This window comes from Thermobia domestica, chromosome 2, assembly GCF_964235325.1.
Source record: "Thermobia domestica chromosome 2, izTheDome1.hap1.1, whole genome shotgun sequence".
In the NCBI taxonomy this organism is placed as follows: domain Eukaryota; kingdom Metazoa; phylum Arthropoda; class Insecta; order Zygentoma; family Lepismatidae; genus Thermobia; species Thermobia domestica.
This window is the reverse complement of record NC_137455.1, coordinates 268415514-268442458: the sequence shown is the minus strand read 5'-3', so window position 1 is coordinate 268442458 and position 26945 is coordinate 268415514.

Below are 26945 nucleotides of genomic sequence, written 5' to 3'. Positions count from 1 at the left end.
TCCTCATATATAATACCGACCTACTGTGAAAATTATCTCAGATGTTATATTTTAAACATAATAATTACTATGTTCTGCAATGATTATGTTATATATACACAACTTATGTATTCTAATGTAATTATTTTATATAATTTTTCATGCATTGCAGAAAATATAATTTAAAAAAAATGATTAACCTAGACGGGATTCGAACTCTCAACCTTATGATTTGAAATCCGAAAGCTTACCAATGAGCTAACTCAAGGACTTCTAGAACTATGCTTCTAGCGATGTATAACAGATCTCAAGATAATTATGACATTCATATCCATTACAAACGCTGTTTCTGTTCTACTTTGACTTTCATTTTAGTACTCAGGCGATAATTATGTTCTATTTCTTAACTTTGAGCATTCTTTTATATATGGAAAGATTCTTTAACGTATTTAAATGTTCCATTACGTATGGAGAGCTAAATGACAAACAAGCATGTGCTGACATTAAAAAAAAAAAAGGTTTCGAAATATTGTATCCTTAAGTATTTCAATCAATGTTGCTTTTTTAAACACTTGGTAACAAGTCTTATTATATTTAAAAGAAGAAAAACACATCTGCAAACTTTTTCCCGATTGCAAAGGCTGGCTTGGAGGTTCGAACCTGGCTTACTTTTTCCCGAAGATACCCGAAGCTGGACTTAGAAAATTATTGCCTCAAAACACCAATAAAGAATGCGCTCAACCTTTTTGAGACAAGGTGTACCTGTAAGGCGCACACAAATGATAGAAAAAATTTATTCGAGCAAAGCACATCTCTTTACAATGAATTAAGTAGAAAGTTCATTAAATATGAGAGAAACTAGTTGCAAAAAAAAATCAATAAATAGATCAAGATATTTAGAATATTTGATGTATAATAAATATACATTATACACGATTAATGTAAAATAATCATTGAAATTAACAATAAAGCATAATTTAAAAAAGCATAATTAAACAAGAAATAAAGCATAATGTGGGTTGCTCTAACAATTAAGTTGTATGAAGACGAGAAGAAAACGAAAGCTGATTCCTTAACGAATTTCGTTGATCTTCTTTGTGTCTACAAAAACGCATTCCTAGAAACCTACAAGCTAGGTATCATCTCTGTGATTATATCAGTTCCTAGTGCTACATGTGAAAGGTCATTCTCTTCTTTGAAAAGATTAAAGACTTGTATACGCAAGTCAATAACTCATGATAGGTTGAAAAACTTAGTGTTACTTTATATTGAGAAGAAAATTGCTAAATCGTTAGATCTTTAACAAGTTGTGGATATGTTTGCTGCTGCCCACACGAATAGAAAGATCCTCTTCAAGTAGAGGCATGAACCTATAAGTTATTTTCTTTACCTGTAAAAGTGTATTTGCTTCCACTTAAGTCAACCAGCTACACATATTTTAAACGCCATGATTAAATAACTATTTACTTATATTAGAAATCAATTGCATTAATGAATCCTAGTTGTTTGAGGTACTAAATTCTTATATTTTCACTGTTTCCAAAGAGTAAAATCATGAACAATAAAGATGGAAACATTCACCTTGAATATATATGTAATATAACCTTTTTGAGACAAGGTGTACCTGTAAGGCGCACACAAATGATAGAAAAAATTTATTCGAGCAAAGCACATCTCTTTACAATGAATTAAGTAGAAAGTTCATTAAATATGAGAGAAACTAGTTGCAAAAAAAAATCAATAAATAGATCAAGATATTTAGAATATTTGATGTATAATAAATATACATTATACACGATTAATGTAAAATAATCATTGAAATTAACAATAAAGCATAATTTAAAAAAGCATAATTAAACAAGAAATAAAGCATAATGTGGGTTGCAGATGTCCCCCTCAAAATCCGTTTGGGCCCTTCATTGGCCCACCCCTTGAAAAAATCTCTCTTTTGGCGTTGCTTAAACAACTTCTAGTTTTGTTCTAAATCCAGACTCCATATTGGCGTAGATATTAATATTACAGTCGATTGGTAAAATCAATCTTCCACATTTAAAAATTAAAGTACATACAAGTAGAAAAATAAGCATTTATCATAAAAACACTAGCTGCAAGTGTTCAAAATAGATTTATGGTTTCTATAAAATCAATTGAAAATTGCTATTTTTAATTAGGCAGCTAGTGAAAAACAGCAGCTTTCGACTCCAGCCGAGTTTAAACTCAACCTAAACTCAGTTGACCAAAGTGAACTGACCCGACCCGACAACCCGACCCGATAACCCGACAACCCGACCCAATAACCCGACCCGACAACCCGACCCGAGTTGACCCGATTGACCCGACCCGACAACCCGACCCGAGCTGACCCGAGAACCCGACCCGATTAGCCTGACCCAACAACCCGACCCGAGCTGACCCGACCCGATAACCCGACCCGAGTTGACCTGACCCGACCCGACCCGTAACTCGACCCGTTTGAGAGCACTAGTTTCCAGTATAGTTCCCTTTATTTCTTTCTCGTGGGCAGCTTTTTTTTCCGCATGCCATACTTCAATCTCGTTCTTTAAAAAGTCACCATTAGAAATTTGTCATCTTGAGTCCGAAATTGAGACGCCCATTCGTGAATATGGGCCTGAGTGTATACGTGTATCATTTGAAGATGTACATACAAAACACTTAAACCAACTCTGGGAGCCTGTTTCTGAGTACCGGTATGTATTTCGTTGTCAGATTTCCAGATACTGAAGGCAGGGGCGCAAATCTGTCTTCAACATTCGGGGAACCGATCCCATTTTTTAAAGCGATGTTCAAAATATTTATGAAGTTGAAAAACAATGCTGTGGAAGATCAGAGTTGTCTTCAACATTGGGAGGAGGGCATATTTGAGGCTTACTCTGGGGGGAGGGGTGATGAAACTCATATTACGGTAGATGAATCTGATTTCTCAGGTGAACCTGTTGTATATTATATACCAGGCGATGTAGATAAAATTGTGATACGTATCAAGTGTCGTGAACACATTCTGAAATCTGAATACATGCATATTTATAATTGATATGCTTCTATTTACGCATCCACAATGATCCACATTAAAATTTTAGGACACATGTTTTGTAATAATATAAATAATGACTTCCCCAAAACTATGAAAGAAAATCAACTATGTATGGCGCAACAATACTCTTATTTGAGCAAAATTATGATGATCACAATAGCATTATAGGAATCGTTCGTTACAGGAATTAAACAAATAGTTGAAAATAGACTAACAATAATAAATGATAATGAAATATTAAAAACACGATTCTTTTTTTAAAATGAAAAAAGTCAAGGGAAACAATTTCATCCCACTTCCCTTTGTGACATTCGGATACAAATCGTCACAATTTCAAATCGGGTGGATGTGACACGTCCCCCTCATCTCCTCGGGATATGTGCTAATGACTGAAGGGCCCAAGCAATCTTTGCGAGGGGCGAGAATGCTGGCTCTCTTGGTCTACCAGATCGGTGACCGTGATTCTACAGAATGCTTTTATTTATGCTTGTGTGTGTGAGCTCCCTCAAAGAGTTTCTGGCCACGCCACTGGACATACTATGTACCGTATTTATGATGAAGATTAATAGTTTGCCTTTAATTGCGATTACAATTACGATGCATTTAATTACGATTAAAGCATAATTATTTTTATACTATTATTTACATAACGGGCATGCTTCAAAAAGGCATTGAACTAGCCATTTCTGTTTTGTTCTCTTTCCTTGACGTTAGCGCTCGTACGTTCTGTACAGAAACTATAGCTTAGTTCAAAACAGATAGAGTTGGAAATACTTGAAGATATGCCAGCGTATATCTAAAGCAAAATGTAGAGTTGAAAGGGGTGAAGGAAATTAAGAAAGCAAGTAGTTGCGCATGCGCACTCCACAGACAGCAGACGAAAACCACGTTGCTTGCAGTAGGCCTGGATGTCCAAGGAACATAGCATACGACAAGAGGAAAGATAGAAAATGTGCATCTGAGTGACGCGCATGCGTAGGTTCCGCTTATCAAAATAAGGCGAGAGAGCACATCCAGAAGATTGCAGTGGAAATAATTGTGATAATTACAAGCAAACAATTTATATACAATGAAATACGTATTTTTTTTTTATTAATAGGGGATGCCGGGCATACTGGCGTTCCCTTACGCTACGCCGCTGGTGTATTTTAAGTTACGTTATCGTATCTCAACTTCGTTTTTTTAAACTCCTGAATTAGTAATTATGAGGATCTAGCAAAATTTGACCGAATCTAGCATAAGTTCGATCAGGTTTTGGAATAATTCCGAGCTGTGAGTCTGGCAACGCTGGTGGGGAACGACTTGGTCAACGACTCGCGAAAGAAATCTGAAAATGGTGCGCCGTAATAATAATATCAAAAACAGTTTTTATAAAGGAATATTAATACATACGAAAAGCTGTTTAAAGAATGAATTGTTATACTGACTTTACGCGTATAAAAACATATACCATATACCAAACAGATTGAGCGATATGATGATAGCTGTTTTGAGACAAACTCTTTCGAAGTCCAACTTCGGGTATCTTGGGAAAACAGTAAACTAAAGCTGCTGGTTCGAACCTCCAAAGCCAACCTTAGTAATCGGGAAACGATGTACAGATATGTTTTTCCTTCTGTTAAATATAATAAGACATGTTGAAATGGTATTAAGTGTAGAAAAAAGTAACATTGAAATACTTAATGATACAATATTTCGAGACTATGTATTCACACTCTCGTTTCGTCATTGTGATTTCCATACGGAAAAGAGCATTTACGTATGAGCTCAGTTATATTTCAGAAGCAGCTTCCGAAAAGCGGTCATGTTAGCTCAGTGGTACACCACCGAGCGTTTAAATCGTGAGTTCGATACCCGTTCAGGTGAAATTCTTTTATGATATTCTACTTTTCCTCAATGCATGAAAATTATGTAAAATAGTTACATTACAATTCATCAGTTGTATATATCAGTTGAATGTATATATTCATATTATCAGTTGTATATATCAGTTGAATATATATATTCATATCATTTCACGACATAAGTAATTCTTATCTTTAAAATATAACATCTGAGGTATTGACAGAACGTCGGTGTGTTATGTGTGAATATTGAATACAAATTTAAAAAATCGTGTAATAGCAATAAATAAGTTATGTAATGTATTTATTTGCAGCTACTTTCATCGCAGATAACTTCTTAATATTCGCATTACAGCATTTAGGTAGAGCATATCGAAAATCGGATCGTGGTCCAAGACAAAAGCTAGCTAGCCCCAAACTGTCACGTAAGAAATTCGCGAATCGCAAAAGTAAAGTGAAGAGATTGAGAGCGGTAATTCCTTAATCGCTCTCTCTCAACTCTCTCTTATCTGCATTTATACACATAAAAGTGTATGTATGTATGTTCCAACATAACTCATGTATGCCTAGAGCAGGGTTTCTCAACCTGGGAGTCGCGGCCCCTAGGGGATCGCGAAGATAGGCGGAAGAGATAAATATAGTTAGACCTACCAGAAATTATTTTTAAATATTATTTTTAATTTTGTTCTGATAGGCATACTTTTATTTTTTATACACACTGTAAAGAACAATAAAAAATAAGTCTACTGAACATTTTCAAAGGGTGTAGAATTCGTGTTACTATTCGGTTGAAAGTCTCTTGTCGTCGCGAATTCTGTCGAGAAATTTGAAGCTTAAAATATACAAAACGATAATCATGCCTGTTGTTCTGTATGGTTGCGAAACATGGTCGCTTACTTTGAGGGAAGAACATAGACTGAAAGTATTTGAGAACAAGATCCTTAGACGAATATTCGGACCCAAGAGGAACGGGAATGGGGAATGGCGGAAACTTCATAACGAGGAACTACATAATTTATACGGTTTACCCAACATTGTTAGGGTCGTCAAGTCTAGAAGGCTTAGGTGGGCAGGTCATGTAGCTAGAATGGAAGAAAGTAGAAACGCTTTCAAAATCTTGACCAATCGGAAGACCAATCGGAAAACGACCATTAGGAAGACCTAGGCGCAGATGGAAGGACAATATTAAGATGGATCGCGCAGAGATTGGAATACAAAGTAGAAACTGGATCCAATTGGCTAAGGATAGAAGTCAGTGTAGAGCTTTTGTGAACGCGGCATTGAACCTCCGGGTTCCATAGGCCATAGAGTTAGTTAGTTAGTAGAGTTGTTTAAAAATGAATTTAAATCAAAGAGGTATGATATAAAACTAATGAGAACTGTATATAGAAATACTAGAAAAATACACATGCAACAAAACCTGCACATTGAAATACAATTAGAATTAAAACCTAATATGACACCTAAGCATGGTGTAATTTCACTAGTTCAGCAATGTCCGGTTCAATCTTCATGACGAACATTATCAAGCCATTTTCAACTGATAAGCGATTTCTTATCTTTGTTTTAATGTTTACCATAAAAACACACTTTCGCACAAGTACGATATAGCAAATGGAATTATTACTTTTAAAGCAGCAATCCCCAGACCAGGATATTCTTCTCTCCTCATCAGGCAGAACTTGTCCAAGTCTTCGTTACAAAAAAAAAAAAAAAAAAAAAAAAAACCAGTTGCAAAGACTTGTCGCATGATCGTTCTATTATTTGGTCAAGAAGTTGTGGGAAGTTGTGGGTCGCTGGCAAGAGCGTGTGATAAAAGGAGATCGTGATAGGGATTAGATTGAGAACCACTGGCCTAGAGTAATTTTAACCACATTTCTTATAGTTTCGAAAAGAGTGCTGTCGGGTTACCTATGGTGAATGGGAGGGGGATACATATAAAAGATTGCTAGAAAATGATCGATATTAGATTCATAGTTTTCGGGGTCGCTTAGATAAATAGTGAGACTTTCAATTTCGCTTAACTCCGATTAAGCTCTCATTAATAGGGATGGGCACGAACGACTTTTCTTTGAAACTCGACTCGACTCGAAACAGACATCTTTGAGGTCTACTCTTGGACTCGGCGCGAAAAATATCTTCCAACTCGACTCGGATTAGAGTCAAGTCGAACCAAAACGAGCAAAATCTTGTGTGTAGCCCTACCTAGACAATACATAGACAATAATTATTCTATCATCAATTATACTACTATTACTACAAATAATAATAATAATAATAATAATAATAATAATAATAATAATAATTATAATAATAATAATAATAATAATAATTAGGCAATGGGACTAATGTGAAATGTGGACTAATGTGGACTAATGGGAAATGCTGCACTGTTAGCGGCGCTGAAAACTTACGATTCGATTCTAATATCGAAGGATTTCGATATCTTTATGTCGCTACGTAACCACCCTGGGTGCTAATGGGAGCTTAATTGGACTTGAATTGAAAGTAGAACTATTCACCTAAGCGACCACGAAACTATGGATTCGATACTAATATCAACCCGTTTCTAGCATTTTTGATATGTATCCCGACAGTACTCTTTTTCCAGACTGTAAGAAATATAGTTAAAATTGCTCTAGATATATCAGAATTATGTTGAAATACACACATAAATCCACTTTTATATTCTGTATAAATAGAGAGTGAGCGAGCGAGCGAGCGAGAGAGGGCGACTCAAGGCATCACCACTTCCACATTGCAAAAGCATATATCAGGAATTGAATTGAAAATCTATGTAAAGACTTTCTGCTGTGGCATGCTTCATAAGGACAATTCCAGTCTGCTCACGTGACCTTTGAGGTTCATGAATTTTTTTGCGAGCGTTCCGACTTTGGATTCTCTGTTTATACCTTCTGTTTATGCATCGAATAACTTTTCAAGAACATAAATGACATTCTGTATTATGAATGTTGAGAATTACCCTCTATATTACAAATAGCTGCAAATAAATACACTACATGATTTATTTATTGCTATTGAACGAGTTTCTTAACTTGTATTTACATTCTTATATATAATACCGATCAACTGTGAAAATTATCTCAGATGTTATATTTTAAACATAATAATTACTATGTTCTGCAATGATTATGTTATATATACACAACTTATGTATTCTAATGTAATTATTTTATATAATTTTTCATGCATTGAAGAAAATATAATTTTAAAAAAATGATTAATCTAAACGGGATTCGAACTCTCAACCTTATGATTTGAAATCCGAAAGCTTACCAATGAGCTAACACAAGGACTTCTAGAACTATGCTTCTAGCGATGTATAACGGATCTCAAGATAATTATGACATTCATATCCATTACAAACGCTGTTTCTGTTCTACTTTGACTTTCATTTTAGTACTCAGGCGATAATTATGTTCTATTTCTTAACTTTGAGCATTCTTTTATATATGGAAAGATTCTTTAACGTATTTAAATGTTCCATTACGTATGGAGAGCTAAATGACAAACAAGCATGTGCTGACATTAAAAGAAAAAAAAGGTTTCGAAATATTGTATTCTTAAGTATTTCAATCAATGTTGCTTTTTTAAACACTTGGTAACAAGTCTTATTATATTTAAAAGAAGAAAAACACATCTGCAAACTTTTTCCCGATTGCAAAGGCTGGCTTGGAGGTTCGAACTTGGCTTACTTTTTCCCGAAGATACCCGAAGCTGAACTTAGAAAATTATTGCCTCAAAACACCAGTAAAGAATGCGCTCAACCTTTTTGAGACAAGGTGTACATATATACAGAAAGGGAAAGTAAAAGATGCCACCAAAAAGTACAGAAAGTGCTTAAGTTCAAAAAGTAAACATAACAATACAGTGACGACGCCAGAGGGGGGCAAGGGGGCGAGCGCCCCCCAAGTAGCTACTTCTGCCCCCTGACTGCCACCTAGACTGCCTCCCCAGACTCGTACAATCTTTAAACATTCTTCATGTAGTATTATATATCAGTATCATAACCAATCTCATTGACAAATTGTAGTCTACTTTCCATGAATTTACTATGTGGCAGATTAATCCTCAAGCTTTCTTCTTTGAGCGTCTGGGTATGCACGCATATTTCTGTTTTCTAATTTAGCCCCTTTTTTAGGTAAATTTTAGTTATACTTCTTTCTTATGATTTTTAATAATTGTGCCTAGCGAACAATAGTAGATTTGGTCGACTTGTTTTCCTCTCATTGGATCAACTTCGATTGGAAACAAAAGAAAGGTAAAACCAGTTACGTAACTTGTTTGTATTTGTCCAGGTTTGAAGTTTTCAGTTTCATATTTTGTTTTATTTAAAACTTCTTTTTTCTGAAACATTATTCTCGGCTTCCAATATTCAGAGGATGTGCTTATAACAGCTTAGTTTGTAACTACCAGAGCTTAATTTTTTGAAGGAGATAAAAAGAGTTGTGTTTTGCCTTCCTGCAAATGATAATAATAAAATTATGGAATGAAATTGATTCCCAATAAAATGTATTGTCATTGTGCTGATTTTTAGTTAGTAATTGGTTTATACTAGTGCTCCTTTACTTATTTTGTTTCAAAGTACTGACGTGACGTCTACCATATTGACTAGGAACTGCTGAAAAATTCGTAGCCCAACCCAGAAGGAGTGCACGTGGATTGGTGAAGTTTTATTTCTTCTTCTCTTCCCCCGAGAGTCAATATACTACCTTGTACAGTGCTCCAGCTTTTGCAGAAAAGTTAAAAAAAATCTAGATTTCCTCGCACCACTGTTCGTAGCACTACCCCTATCAGATCTAAAATGGCGTCTTTCAAGTGTTATTTAAGTTTGGGAAATAAGTACACGTAATAGTTAGACGGAGCTAAATCTGCGGAATAAGAATGATGATCTAGACATTGAAATCCTAGATTATGCAATGTCAGTTATGTTCGCAGGGGCTTGATGGACAGGTGTATTCTCCTGAAGGAACAGAATTCCTTTCTTTTCATTTTCCGCAGCGTTGAACTTTGAATTTTTCTTTCAGTTTTGTAAGTAATGTAGAGATTCTGGATTAAATATCTGACCGTTGCGGAGGTAGTCTATGAGTACGACTCCATACTTATCCCAGAAGAATGTTCCAAACAGTTTCTCAACCTACTTCTGTGTCTTGAACTTCTTGGGGCGATGGAGAAATGAGTGCTACTACTCCATTGACTGTTGTTCCGATTCAGGATCATAGTGGTATAACCATATTTCATCTATGGTTACTATTCGTCAGCGAAATTGATCAGCATTACGGTCAAATTGGAAGAATACTTCTCTTAATGCCGTTACCCTTTTATTCTCCTGACATATATTTTGGGAACCCATTATGCCGAGAACTTGCGCATACCCAAGCTATTCTGAATTATGCTACCGACGAGTTCCAAAGAAATGCCCAGAATCCCTGACACAAGTTTTGCTGAGAAGGTAAAAACTGAGAAAGCGGGATGCAGACCTCAGACTATAATAAATATAAATAGCTTAAATTATTTTTGTCACACAAAAACTGGGGTGGCCTAGGCCCTCCGGCCCCGGGCTATATCCACCACTGGCTGAAATGCTGCAATTTTCAAGAATAATGTCACAAATTGCATCCATGATTCCAGGAAGAGTCATTGCTTTTAATCATCCTGGATGTAAAGCATAATTTGTTGAAAATTTGCTACGTTTATACTAAGCCACTTACTTCTTCACCACTATATAAAACGGAGGAGTGTCCCGTGGTGTTTCACTGATTTCCTAATTAATTTACTTCGGTGACTTTCCTTGGTGGAACAAAAATGTTATAACAGTAAGGATCTGGATGTTCGTGAAATTATCTGTTTGGGCACACATAATTACTTCAGAGGCCTGAGAAACAATAAGAATTTTATTATTAATATGAAAATTTATATTTGTACATACAGAGATATGTTTTTCTAAACTACGGTTTCATTTTTCTACCTAGTACCTACACTCCTTCTGGATTGGACTACGACATTTTCAGCAGCTCCTCGTAAATTCTCTGTCTGGCTCTCTCTCTCTCTACATATATATATATATATATATAGAGAGAGAGAGAGAGAGAGAGAAGTAGCATATAGACGAATGTGTTACTTGTAGCATACGCGAAAGTAATTCAATTTATGTTTAGGCTTCAAAAGTTTCATTGAAAAATATTTCATGTGCAGACGTTACTTATTTGTTAGTTACAAATTTTATTTGAAATAAGTTTAATTTATAATCATATAGATCTAACATAAAAACAGCAACGAAATACACAATGTAATGTAAAATAAGTCAAACGTAATAAATATGTCATTTTTGGTATGGCAAATAGCCGCCCCCCAAAAATGTATCTGCCCCTCCTTTGCCCCCTAAGAACTTAAAGCTGGCGTAACAATATAGTATGGAGTTCTTGCATACTATTCATTGTTGGCGGAAAAATTTCTTCTTTTACTTTCTTTTCTCCACATCAAAGGATTACACCGAAAAGTTTACAGAAATGAAAATAAGCTTTTCATTTTTGCATTGTTATGTTCTCAATGATTTTGCATTGTAAATATTGGCTTTAAAAAATATTAACACAGTATGTTAAACTTTCAGTTAAAGAGAATTTTCCAAGAATTGTGCTATATATTTTAAATTATGCTTTATGCTTTATTTTCTAAAATTATGCTTTTAAAACTAGTTTCCCAATGTGAGTGCATTTTGGCGTTCACGCACTGTCGTGACCATAGTGCTCTCAAACGGGTCGGGTCAGTCGGGTCAGTTCGGGTCGGGTTGTCGGGTCAGCTCGGGTCGGGTTATCGGGTCAGGTCAATCAGATCGGATCACGGTTCGGGTCAGTCGGGTCGGGTCGGGTCGGGTCGGTCTTCAACCCGACCCGACCCGTTGAGAGCACTACTGGAAAATATGTTCATACAACAGCGGAGCCGAGTTTTCTTGTCACATGGTAGTGGTAAGAAGAAGCTGAGACAATTGCTTACGGGCTTCTGACGTAATCCACGCATTTGCTTCTGTATGCCCCACTAGGCCACCAATTAGGGGGCCTCCTCCCTAAATTTTTTACAACCCTATATTTCCCATCGGTATTGCTGATTTTAGTAGTATTGTATCGCACAAGTGACTAACTTTGGCATCCCCATTTCGGAATACCACGCTACGCTACTGTGCAGAATCACGGTCACCGATCTGGTAGACCAAGAGAGCCAGCATTCTCGCCCCTCGCAAAGATTGCTTGGGCCCTTCAGTCATTAGCACATATCCCGAGGAGATGAGGGGGACATGTCACCTCCACCCGATTTGAAATTGTGACGATTTGTATCCGAATGTCACAAAGGAAAGTGGGATGAAATTGTTTCCCTTGACTTCTTTCATTTTAAAAAGATTCGTGTTTTTAATATTTCATTATCATTTATTATTGTTAGTCTATTTTCAACTATTTGTTTAATTCCTGTAACGAACGATTCCTATAATGCTATTGTGATCATCATAATTTTGCTCAAATAAGAGTATTGTTGCGCCATACATAGTTGATTTTCTTTCATAGTTTTGGGGAAGTCATTATTTATATTATTACAAAACATGTGTCCTAAAATTTTAATGTGGATCATTGTGGATGCGTAAATAGAAGCATATCAATTATAAATATGCATGTATTCAGATTTCAGAATGTGTTCACGACACTTGATACGTATCATAATTTTATCTACATCGCCTGGTATATAATATACAACAGGTTCACCTGAGAAATCAGATTCATCTACCGTAATATGAGTTTCATCACCCCTCCCCCCAGAGTAAGCCTCAAATATGCCCTCCTCCCAACGTTGAAGACTACTCTGATCTTCCACAGCATTGTTTTTCAACTTCATAAATATTTTGAACATTGCTTTAAAAAATGGGATCGGTTCCCCGAATGTTGAAGACAGATTTGCGCCCCTGCCTTCAGTATCTGGAAATCTGACAACGAAATACATACTCAGAAACAGGCTCCCAGAGTTGGTTTAAGTGTTTTGTATGTACATCTTCAAATGATACACGTATACACTCAGGCCCATATTCACGAATGGGCGTCTGAATTTCGGACTCAAGATGACAAATTTCTAATGGTGACTTTTTAAAGAACGAGATTGAAGTATGGTATGCGGGAAAAAAAGCTGCCCACGAGAAAGAAATAAAGGGAACTATACTGGAAACAATGTTCATACAACAGCGGGGCCGAGTTTTCTTGTCACATGGTAGTGGTAAGAAGAAGCTGAGACAATTGCTTATGGGCTTCTGACGTAATCCACGCATTTGCTTCTGTATGCCCCACTAGGCCACCAATTAGGGGGCCTCCCCCCTAAATTTTTTACAACCCTATATTTTCCATCGGTATAGCTATGTATTGCTGATTTTAGTAGTATTGTATCGCACAAGTGACTAACTTTGGCATCCCCATTTCGGAATACCACGCTACGCTATTGGAAGCAATAGATCTTTCCAAGTTACAAGAATACATTAAAGTTATTTTGGACATGTTTGAAAATCATTCAGATGTCACCGACTGCTTTCACCAACTTTAACATCTGGTACATGGGGTCCTCGGTTCGATCCCAACTCGCGCCAAGTGAACTTTGTTTTGGACAAACACCGTGTGCGTGGGTTTTATCGGGATTCTCCCGGTCTCTCCCACTTTCTTCATTCCACCATTTTCATTCATTACTCATCATCACCGTCTCCTTTAGCCTCTCCGGCATAATCGTGGGACGTAAAACTTAAAGATTTCATTTCATTTGCTTTCACCAACTATACACAGCTACCGAAGCCTCGGGTGTCGCTATTGGGAATGTAACAGAAATATTCCTTCCCCTCCCAGCGACTAGTTGCACAGTAGAACGTTCATTTAGTATTTTAATGAGAGTAAAAGCATGGTTACGCTTAAAAATGGAGGAAAAAAGACCCAGTGGACTGTGTATATTGTATCCACCGAAAATATGTGCTTGTAAACAAGAAAGTGTTCATACATCAAGTAATTATAAGATTCGCTAAGGAGGGTCCTCGTCGACTAGAATTTCTGTTCAACGAACACCAATGAATGAAATGTAGGCTAACATGCAAAGGGGCGCGATATCGAGACTCGAATTGCGCAATAGGAGTTACATATACTGAAAGAGTGTCAGGTTGTTAGTAAGTTACCAAATTATTAGCTGCAGTCCGCGAGTAGGGAAAAAGTTATGGGACTGTGAAGTTCAGAGCCTGGCGTACGAGAACCACACAAAACTTAGCATTTGGCTTTTTCCTCTTTGTATTGACAAGAGATAATGAACTCTAACGTATTCCCATCACAGAGCATGATGTTTGATATAAGAAAATCTGTATGAGAAGAATTGTCATTGTTGCCATCAATAGAAATTACAGTGTTACCCGAATAAGAATACAGCGAAAAGCTTGGTTTGCAGCGAATGAAAGGGTGAACACAACAGTGTTTTTTGACATCATTTTTTCATGGTTCGCATGGAACTACGTTTTACATAATACCTTATTTAATTTGTAAGAATCAAAGTAGTTATAATATACTTGTATTAACATTACAGACTATTATTTAAACAGAAATACAAAAGCTAACAAGAGAACACAAGTATGAAGGTGCTTCGGAAAGTAGACCTCATGATAAACCTGTGAAAATGTCATTCAGGTTCGAATCGGTTTGTTCGTTGGACATTTATCGTGAGGCACACCGACAGACAGACAACAGAAATGCCGAACATCGCGAATCGTAAAAATTCGGTTCGTGTTGTCAGTGATATATCATCCAACGCCATTGAATTCATTCTTCTAGTCCGTGCCTTAACGAAGAGTGTAGGGTATTCTAGCAACACAGTAATGTCTATAGATGACACCAATGGCAAGTCTCCCGGAGCGCCTTCGTGGTCCTAAAGGGATAGTATTCCCAACAACAGGCAGAACATCTATCTCTTGCTGGACTCGTGGACCACAAAGACAACGAGCTTTCCGATAAATTTGTTCCTGCAAGTGTCACATTCAGGAAGCAATTGATCCCGGCTGGATGTACAGGACTGGTGCAGCCCTTGAACGTGTACTTTTTCCGTCCTTACAAGAACTATGTCAAGTTCGTCACTGACACAATTGTCTTGTCGCAGGAAACGAACATCTGGCACCGTGACAATTTCCTGCGTCTCCAGTCATTCACGCTGTACCAGTTCTGCTCTCCCCTGTTCTGCAACATTATTCGTTTTGCTTTCTATAAAGCGGGATACCTGGACATCGTACCGGAAGCATTCCAGACACAATTCAGTACTGTTTTGACTCCCTTACCACAGAAATGAGTTATCACTGCGCGTCGCTGGCTATCGTCCGATGTGCATATTGTACTAACTCGACTTAAGTAAGGATCACTCGATACTTTCTGCTCTTCATAGCAATTATGTGGCTTAACACTGTCATTTACATAGCTATCTCCCCTTCCCAAACAAATACCATTTGCTATTGCACACACAAACAGGTTATTCCTTCTGTTTGCCATAGTCTTTCATGTTCACTTTGCAGCCCCATATTTTTGCCCTACTGGCGGACTGCAGCTAATAACGTGGTCACTTCATGATTGATGCTCTTTCAGAATATACTTTATAACCCGTATTGTGCAACGCAAGTCCCGATCATGTACTATTTGGTTGCAAGCTTTTCGAGGTATTCTTATTCTGGACACACAGTAATTTCTATGGATGGCAACACTGACAATTCTTCTCATACAGATTTTATGTCAAACATCATGTTCTGTGATGGGAATACGTTAGAGTTCATTATCTCTTGTCAATACAAAGAGGAAAAAGCCAAATGCTAAGTTTTGTGTGGTTTTCGTACGCCAGGCTCTGAACTTTACAGTCCCATAACTTTTTCCCTACTGGTGGACTGCAGCTAATAATTTGGTAACTTACTAACTACCTGATGCTCTTTCAGTATATGTAATTCTTCCTGCGCAATTCGAGTCTCGATATCGCGCCCCTTGCTTGTAAGTAGATTATTTGTGTTGTGTCTTTTTCCTGTCAATGCTATCCTAATTCTAATCTGTTGATTTTTTTATATATGTTTACTATATAGATTAGTTAATGAAGATATACTAGGCTATGTGCTAAAATAATTGATCAGTTCGCCATGAAGGATTACGTGCATACGTCTTTTGATGTGAGAGTGGGATATGATATATATATATACAGTGGCGGATCCAGGATATGATCAAGGGAGGGGCTAAACCATAATTTGCTGTTTTATCCAGTGTAAAGTAGAATTGAAGCCCATTTTATCCAGTGTAAACCTGAGCGTCAAGGAGGGGGCTATAGACCCTTAGCCCCCCTTGGATCCGCCCTTATATATATATATATATATATATATATATATATATATATATATATATATATATATATATATATATATATATATATATATATATATATATAATATGTATGTATGTGTGTGTGTGTCTTGCCCCTCCTTGGAAAAAATCCTGCAGGCGCCCATGATATAAACGCTATGTATTTATATGAAAAAAACACTATATTCTCTATAAGAAACATATTATGTCCTGTGAGATATATAAAGGTAACCAAGAAAGTTCTGTCGCTTTTTGTGGAGGTCTGTGTTCAATAGGTCCTCACACCGTGAGTTGAATGCGAATGGAGAAAAGGCGAAGGTCAGATGTTGGTGTGGGTAAATCCAGCATTCTACCTACTTGTGGCAGTTCAGTTACAACGTGAACTTGTGTAAGGACAAAGTGAATATGGAACCTCCACAGATCATCATAAGGGAGTGTATGCTGTACGAGTTAAAACTTGGATCAAACGCCACTGCAGCGGGGTGGAAGATATCTCAGGCCTTTCGTGAGGGTGTCGTGATTACGCAGACAGTGGAAGGGTGGTTTAGAAAGTTTAAAAACGGTGAGAAAACACTCACGAAAGACGCACCACGTGCCGGAAGACCAACATATATACAAAATTAAGATCTTCAGGTAGTGAGTGTGAGTGCGTGAATTTTCTGTTAGGACAGTGTACAAACATGCGTGAATTTAGTACCATTTGTCTAAATCGAAGTATATTAAACAAGAGTAAATATTATAGTTCTGATTAATAAGTGTAAGGGTAAAATTTAGTACACAGTAAATTATTTCTCTACCACAGCGCCATCGTGTTCGTTTTCGGTAATCAATTGTTTGTTGACATTACGTCATTGCATGAGTTAGTGAGCTAGATTGTTTGATTTTAGCCCTTTATTCTTAAATTACATCCCGTGGACATGGTTTTCGGTTCTTATGAGTGTACATTTCAATAAAATAGCATGAGATCTCGTAGTTCTGAAAATTACAGCTTGCTATGTCAATTAGAAACCGAAATATCCACTGAAATCAAGAATGCCTATTTTCTTAATAGAAGTAAAGCCCACATGATGTTACTGTTTGTTTCAAAATGTAATATTAAATTCTCTTTTCCCGTGGCTGTAGAAAAATTCAATTGTTGCTTTAGTTTTATCAGCAAATCAGAAATAAAATAATCGTAGACAATTTAACTTTCAGTGAATACACATATGGATTTTTTTTTCAAAACTGCGAAGTAAATATAATTTGGGTGCTTCGGAACAAAGAGTCCGTGGTTCGATGAATGTTATCGTGTAGTAGTTTAAGCGTGACGGATTGTGATAATTATAGATTTATTAGTACATAATGTAAAATGTGTATGGCCTGCGTGTAAAATCTATAAAATAGGGTGTCTGTAAAATATTACTTCGTGTGGAAATGAGTAAATAATAAATAAATGTAGCGATATAATAATAATACGATTATAATATGAAATGAATGAGATGATATGACACCTATATTTAAATGGATAGGCCTAGTGTATATTATATATTGAGAATATGAATATGTTTTACTGAAAATCTCTCGCGTTTTGACTTCTACACCAATACATTCATCCAACCGCGTTTGCTATTGGATAGTAATGTGTAGTTGGGAATTGTATGTTGCTTCGCATTTAAGTACCTCATATTAACAGCCTCGGATCTTAAGCATTTCATCAGATGGGGTAGCATCATGTGGGAATTACTTTTAAAGGTTGACAGAAATGATAATTAAGAAAAATAACTGCTATATCCTGTGATCATCGAAAAGTACAGGTTTGGTCATTTGTACCTTTAACATTCATTGACTCTCCGAGATTTTTTTCTTCGTTGCTTACCTTATTTACTGTGCAGTGTTCATATAGTTAACAGCTCAGATCGGGCTATCCGATTAAATCAACCGCTACTAAGTTAATATTTATGTCCATTGCGTACCCGGACGTCGACCTCTAATCCTCTTAAGTATTTTCGTTTCTTTTCTTAGTTTAATTAGATGATCATGGAAATTAACGACGTCCCAGACTTTGGCATGTCTGCACAGGGTAGCCATCGGTGATGTTTGGTCACTGAAATCACCGATCCAAAATTCATTTTATTTAATTTATTTATTTTGGCAAATTACTAGTTAGGGATATCTTAGCTATTATTTTACTCTAGTTTCATTACTACTCTGGACTTTCTTAGTTTCTGAGAGGTCGGATGATTTTTTTTTCTTTTTGAAATTCTAAATTATAGCCTTCTCTAACCTTCTGGTGGATTCCGGGGTCTTCAATGGCGTTGACCGGATACGGTGAGTGGTGGGATTTCCCTAAAGCCTTTGTCTTTCCGAAAATCCCATCGAGGGCATAGACTCGTCTCGTCGTTGAAGATATTTGTTTTTCGGCTATTTATTTGGTAAACCGAACCCCTTTTGGCTTAAAAGAAAATATTTGGTTATAGTATGTTGTATACATAAATTCGACCACTTATCTTTCGTAGTTGTAGTGTTCTGTCTCCTCCCTTTTTACCTATTCTTTCTTCTACTCCTTCTCTAAAGTTTTTTTTTAAATTTTAACCTTCCCCCCTCCGGTTTCTGAAACTCATGAAAGCATACATTGTTCGTATCACTTATTTTGATTGTATGTACTAACTGAGACATCGAGGGATACAATTCGTGAAGGTATTTTCGGTATTTCAGAACAACTTAATACTGTTTTTCACGATACTCAATCCACCATGAGGGAGACTGACGAGAAGGTACACTACGATTTCAGATTCCCAGAAATTTGATTATTGTTCATCGATCGTACAAACTATACCCATTGATTACTAATTTCTGTTTTTTTTCTATTGATTGGTTATATGGTGTGTATGTATTAGTAGTTTGGGCCCATTAATTTCAAATAATCTTGATTTTTTCTTTCTTTCTCTGTATATACACATATATATGTGTGCTTACATAGTTGGAAACTTACATGCCTGCTATATAATGCTGTATTTCCACTTTTGTGTCGACTTATTAAATAATATCAACCATTTCTCTATACGCGGATCTTAATAAAATTGAATTATTATTGATTATCGGGTTTATATATACATTTCAATGTTGCAACCTTATTAAAAGAAAAGAATTTTGTTAGTCAGGGTTTTTTGTTTTGTTTTCAGCCAAGAAAATGTGAATACATATTAAATATGAAAAGGTTATGTAGATAATTAAGTGTCGATGAAATACTAAGATTGATATTAGAATAAAATTTATGATATTGAGTAATATGAATATATATATATATATATATATATATATATATATATATATATATATATATATATATATATATATATATAAGCGAATATGTATGTAAAAGGCTCGGTATTTACCCTGGTTATTTTAGGTTGCCATAGATTTTGACACCCGATATTTAACCAACTATTTGTGTTTGGAAAGTATTAGCGCGTAATTTGTGATAAATGACACCTTACTGATTTGTTATTAATGTTCGTCACTATTAAAGTTTAATACTATGTTAAATATTGCATGTAAATAGAACAAGTAGCACGTCGTAAGAAAAACCCCTAATCTGTATCTAAAGTTATTTTGTAAAACAATAGTGAAATCAGAAAACTATGAAACAGTGCGCCCCAAATCCTTCCCCTACGATCGAAAACCTAACTATTTGTCGTTCGTCAGTTCAGTGGCTAGAATCTTTTGACTACACGATCTAGACCAAGAAAAAATTCGATGAACTGATTTTGGTTAATAATTTAGTAATGTGAATACAGGACCTAGATAGGTCCAGAGAACTAGCTCCATTGAGATATCGTATAGTATTATGGAAATATGTTCCCAATGTCTGAGACTGGATTCGATATTTTTTTAAATCTTAATAAATTTTGAATTTTTGTACCAAGTGCGTCAAGTGACGAACTGAAAAATATATATAATATGAAGAAACTATTTTTTTCGTCTGTAGTTAAAACAAACGATTAAATACTATTATGGACGCCAATCACAGTGTATAAAGACAGTTGATAAAGGAGTTATTATTGACGTGAGAAAAGGACTCATAAAATTGTCGAAATTTCTCCTCTTGGGACAGAGACTCAATAAAAATACTACCAAAGTTTTTTTTAAAATGATTAACCAATTATATTTTTTTCTTTCCTCTTTCACATTGATATGTAACGATTTCAGATTCCCAGAAATTTGATTATTGTTCATCGATCGTACAAACTATACCCATTGATTACTAATTTCTGTTTTTTTTTCTATTGATTGGTTATATGGTGTGTATGTATTAGTAGTTTGGGCCCATTAATTTCAAATAATCTTGATTTTTTCTTTCTTTCTCTGTATATACACATATATATGTGTGCTTACATAGTTGGAAACTTACATGCCTGCTATATAATGCTGTATTTCCACTTTTGTGTCGACTTATTAAATAATATCAACCATTTCTCTATACGCGGATCTTAATAAAATTGAATTATTATTGATTATCGGGTTTATATATACATTTCAATGTTGCAACCTTATTAAAAGAAAAGAATTTTGTTAGTCAGGGTTTGTACTGAACCTCGAAACATTTATTCTTTGTACTGAACCTTAAATATGTTCAATGTTGACATTTGATTTTTTTTCTCTTCGTCTTTCGTTTTGTCGATTTCTTTTACGTAATCCAACTTTTAATATATCTACAAAGAGAAATGTGTTATTAGATATTGAAAAGTAACAAATTTCTATGCATGTCTATAAACCATATTGTTATTACTAGTATTATTTTCTTTTCATGTATCGAAATTTCTCCTGTGCTGTCGAATTAAGTTTTCTTGAAATGTAATAAATATCTATAGAAATGTAGTTAGGTTAATTCAACTAAATGCAACCTGAAGTATACATTGTCTTGTATGAATGTGAGTGTGAGTGAAATGTAGGTTTAGTATTAAGTGCACCAATTCTTTTGAGATATATGTGTGACTTACTATAATTAATGGTAGTTGGCAATTAAAGTCGTTGAAAGTCAATACTAACTCAATTTAAGTTGGCTCTATAAAGGAAGCAAAAAGGCCGGAAAACCTGAACGAATGATCATTATGGGAGAACTTCGAGAGTCAAAATCTTCGACAAATATATGTGTTACTCTGACTTTTTTCTGTGGTCGATTCTAACATGCCATCAACTTCATCATTTATCCTTCAAGTATTGGATACTAGTCGAGAACTTTCTGAAATATTGAATAAACTGTTAAATTAAACTTTTTCATCAATCTCAGAGCTAGATTGGTATAATTCGGTAGTTGGGGTTAAATGGATCTAAGTCTGGGAGGTATGGGTTAACATGTGTCTACCTTTGATCACCTTAATACCAAATATTCACCCAATAGCTATTGGAAATGATCCCAATTCGATAATTATTCACTTTCCTTTACCATATTTCTCAAAAATATCCAGTAGCAGTTTCCCTCTTTTCTCATCTTCTTACTTTCCCTCTTTTTCCTCTCTTCCTATCCCAACTTCCTCTTCTCTTCTTTACTTCTTCTATTTTAATAAAACTGAAAAGGGGGTCGTGACTGGGAATTCCATATATAATAAACACGGTCATGTATTTATTCTATTTTATTTTTCTTCGGAAGTCCGATATAAAAGTTTTTTTTCATTTTGGTTGAACCTTGTAGGTTCGAAAGTAAGAAATGAATTATATATATATAATTAGACATAAGCTGATAGCTTCATGAATATTCCCCCACCAGGGGTGAAGGGTTCCCACTCACGACTTACTCCATGCATCTCATTTGCACGATACAGGGTTTCCCACCCTTCTTCTGTTACGGAGCTTTCTCTTTCTTTCTTTTTCTTTTTCTTCTTCGCCCTTTTCATTAAATTTTAACAAGCTTTCTCGTATCACATTTACTGCATCTGGAACAGTCTCATGGACAGTACAACGAGTTGGGTGTCCCTTCGCATCAACCCACTGCTTGCAAATTCCTTCACTTAAATCACAATCACTACCAATGAAAGCTGAAAGATCTGTTGTATATACAAAGCTGGCAGTTTCAAGTCATGCAATTTTCGTCTCAAAGGCCTTTAAGAAGATCTTTGGCGGTTTTAGGAAAACCATGTATTGCGTTGGTCAGTTCACTCACAATGAAATTGAAGTTCGCGTGAAGCTTACAGACACAAACATTATGTGGCATATTAGAACTATTGTAAGCATAATGTGTGTTGGTCTCAATTCGTAGAACTTACTTTTCTTTACTTTAATTTCAGGATACTCTGTACGAAACAAAGTAAATGTTTCTTTTACTGTCATACTGTTATACTTTTCTTTCACTGTCAAAAGGTCTCTCTTTTGTTTTTTAATTTTTCCATTATCAGTTTTAACGCTCTTGAAATCGCGCTTTCCAGGAGCTTGCCTACTTATGTCGTCACGGCTGTAGAAATCTTGAACCTTTTGTATAGTTTCATTGCTGAAGATTGTAGCCCCCCTTTCAGTGATGACAACAAATAGTAACTGTATCGAGTACCTCTTACGGACGGGACATATTTTCTTAATTCTTTTATTTGTTAAATATGAATCACTGGTTGATCACACTTTGAAATTAAATTGATATTACATTTTTTCCTTTACGTGTGTGTTTTCAGAACGTTATTATTATTCTACAGAACATAAAAAGAACTTCTTCATCTTTTTTCTTGCGGACGGGACATCCGAAACACTTTTAAGTGCTGAGCTATTTCTAGGAGAACCAGAAGTGATAATCCACTGCCGAACACTGCATCATATACACAACAGACAATGAGTTTTTCCCTCCAAGCGTTGCTTTCTCAAGGTCAGTCACATGGATAAATAAGTGTTGCAAACAAACGCCTGAAATATTTCCTGGCAATGCACACGCAGTTCAGTAAATTCAAACTGCCAAAACTGGACCAAATAAATTTTAATTGAGTTTATTTTTCTTTTCACTCAATGATACACAAACTTCGCTAACTTAAGGCATATTTTCAGTTAAATAGCAACAACATGAAAATTTCACTACAATATTTACTTTTCCATGGAATTGCCGACACACAGCAGCTGGAAGGAAGAGCTCTGTTAAATACAAATTTTTCACAGCCGAAAACAATTGACCTATTTAAAGAACCTTGCTTCGATCTGTGCATACCAGAAGACTAATGGTGGAGTAAGGAAACAATAAAGTTTAAGTGTAAGCTAATTGTTCCTAGAAATCATTATATCTATAGGGTTAAACGTATGATCTCTCACAATTTATACACCTTTATTCCTTAATCTCAAATGCTGAGATATCAAGAATGAGAACTGCGGTTATATGTGAAGTAGTGAGCGTTATTTTTATTTGAAATACATAATACAATTATCAAAAATTGTCGATCCATTGTTGGATGAAAAACTATCATACTTTCCAATATACTGTAGTTATCGCGAATTTCTCAGATTAATTATTTTCTTATTTTTCTTTTTTTGCGTTTTTTATTGCAACAGAATTAGTATTTCAATTTTTCTTTTTAAATGCAAATTCTTGTTGAATATTTTTGTTCTGTTAGAACGAAGGATTGGTTGTCTTCTTGGTTATAGACTTTTATCTCCCTTCGCGTTGACCTCGAGTTAAAACTTTCTTTTCGATAACGACATCCGTTCAGTTAACAAGGTAATATCTATGTTTCACAATTCAATGTATACTGTATGTGTAATCTTAGTATTAGTAATATTATTGGTGTTTAACAGAATAATTAAAGTCCCATATAATGTGTGTGTTTTGAAAACCTTTTCATTCTTGTTTTTAAAAGCCAGATAAGGAAGTATCTTTTTCTGTCCTCAAACTGCATATGTTATATGTGTTTTACAAGTGTGTGTTACATAAATAAATTACAGGAAGAGGATCTGTGGTGCAAATATATATAAAATCTTTTATGTTCAATACTTTGAATAATACTATGTATGATTATTGTACATTTCGATGTAAAAGGCTTCTCCAGAGTTTGGGGGCAACACACACAAAAGTACGGAGTACAGAATACACCCTCATACACGCATGCGCACAAACAGGACTCTTCTTCTCACTTAGTGCCTCCTAGGCACTTTTGTGTAAGCCAATCTTGATGTTAAATTGTGTTATCAGCATGACGTGTCCAATCACTACATTCTCCGTCCTCGGAGAAGAGCTTTTCTTAGTAAGACTGCCTCTAGTGTCGTGCGCAAACCAATTAGCTTTTTAGGCTGCTGACTACTATTTGGTTCCTCCCCAGGGAACTTTCAGACTACCATGCACGACCAACCTTTGACTTGACAGTCTTACTGAAACGTCTGTATACATTACACCTATCAGCACGACCTCTAAATTGGTACCGACTGCATGTCCTCTCAAGCCCTTTAAAAACTCATGTTTTTGGCTCATTCTACGGAATTGGTCCCTATTTCTGAAACCCCTCAAGGTCGTACTGTCTAGACGGAGTCCGCAATGTTTTAGGTACGACCTAGCCCAGAAATTCACAGTGGTTCCTAGTAATCCCTGCCGTCTCTCTCTGCCTCATTCTGCCGGCTTCTCCGGAAGCCATCCATACCTTATCCTCTTGGCTTACTTGCCACTCTGTTTCTGAAAGCTTAACGACAGCCCAGGGGTATGCCAATAATTGCTGGTCGGCTTAAGAAACTGACATGGGTTTGGATAGACTCTATGTTCATTGCCTAGCTAGGCTAAACTCACTGGTAGATCAAATAGTCACACCTGGTAAACCTCCCCTATTTAATGTTGGTTTGAATAGACTAGGTTCGTTGCCTAGCTAGCCCAAACTCACCAATACTGGTACACCTAAACCTTATACTAGGACTGACTCGTGCCCTTCCAATCTAGTGAAGTTTTGTTTTGTTAGTGAGTTTTTCTTGTAAGAATCATTACAGATTGGAAATTGTCACGTAAGTTATATATATATATATATATATATATATATATATATATATATATATATATATATATATATATATATATATATATATATAGTAGACACTTATTTACACTCGAAGCCAAGGCTCGTGGACTCGTAATATCAGTAGGACCAATAAATGCAGATGTACTGCAAGGAACAGTTCTTTGAGTTTTTGTTCATAGTGATATACCAAAGGGTTGCTAGCTATAAAGTTTTTATCACGATAACAAACTACATCCTTTTCTCAGAAGGTTAGTCTCGGCCGGTAGTGAAACTGAAAGAGACGGTGCTTATGCACTCATTGATCATTTGACAAAAACATCTTTGTCCAGGGAATTACCGATCCTCGCATTCAAACAGTAATTCGTGGTAGAAGTACAGATGAAGATAAATTCGGTTATCTAGTTGATTTCGCTCTTGTTGAAGAGTAGCACATTTTTTTGGAGGAGACGAAAGCCAGTAGAATCTAGAAATGAATATTCTTCTTGTAAGTAAACCCAGAGATTCCCATAACTCTTCTCGTCCTCGTAACGATAAATTTAAGAAAAATGGTCATTGATGAGAAGATTGTGAACATACAGTACATTCTCATGATGATGATCACGATAAACATTGTAATCAAACTAGTAATATAATTAACGATTCCATTTCTTGTGCTTTACGCTGTGTACACACTTATCGTTGTCGTGAAAAGTTTGTGCTAACGAACACACACATGTTTGTACTAAAGCAAACCGCAGCCGTTCTTCGTGTCGTTCTCAGCGTCGCCTATTCGGATAGTCCTCCGCACCATCCTCAGTGTTATCGTCCAACGTGTAGTCGTTCTCAGCATCGCCTAACGCGTAGTCCTTCTCCGCGACGCCAACCAAAAGATGTTGATGATTTTCCTTAAAATGATTTTCCTTTGTTTCTCAGAACAAACAAATAATAGTTGTAATAAAGGATTAAAGATAACACGCAAATTAAATGTCCAATCTCCACAGCTGACGTCATCAAGGGCGAGCGGACAGGTACAAAACGGAATTGAATTAAATTTAATTACAGCATATTGGCATTTGGCATGTCCGTGAACCTGGCCCCACCCACATCGGCACTAATTTTAAAACATGTGCCAAAAATTAGTGCCCAATTAATGCTGACGACCTGTAATGTTAAAAAATTTGTGCCGTTACACAGACTTCAAAAAACAAAAAAGATTCTGGGTGGGGCTAGGTTCACGCTAGCCCCACCCACTCAACCGATCGAGATGAAACCTATACCCAAGGTTAGTGTTAAATTAGTGCTGTCGATACCACATAAAAAGAAAATTAGTGCTATTATCAGAAGGCCAAAATATATTCGAAAATGTTCAATGGCGGCATCATCAAAGAAAACCAAAGATCCTCATTTTTATGATAAGATATATAGCACGAATCTTCTTTCTATGCAGTATCGTCAGCACTAATTTTTGGCATAGTTTACAAAATTACTGTTCCATTATTCAAAGTGGGTGGGGCTGTCTTCACGTGAACCTGGCCCCACCCACAGCGGCACTAATTTTAAAACATATGACAAAAGTTAGGGCCGAATTAGTGCTGACGACCTGTAATGTTAAAAAAATTAGTGCTGTTACACAAACGTCAAGAAACAAAATCTAATATGGCGGCATCATCAAAGAAAACAATCGATCCTCATTTTTATCATACTATACATAGCACTAATTTTATACCTATGTGGTATCGTTAGCACT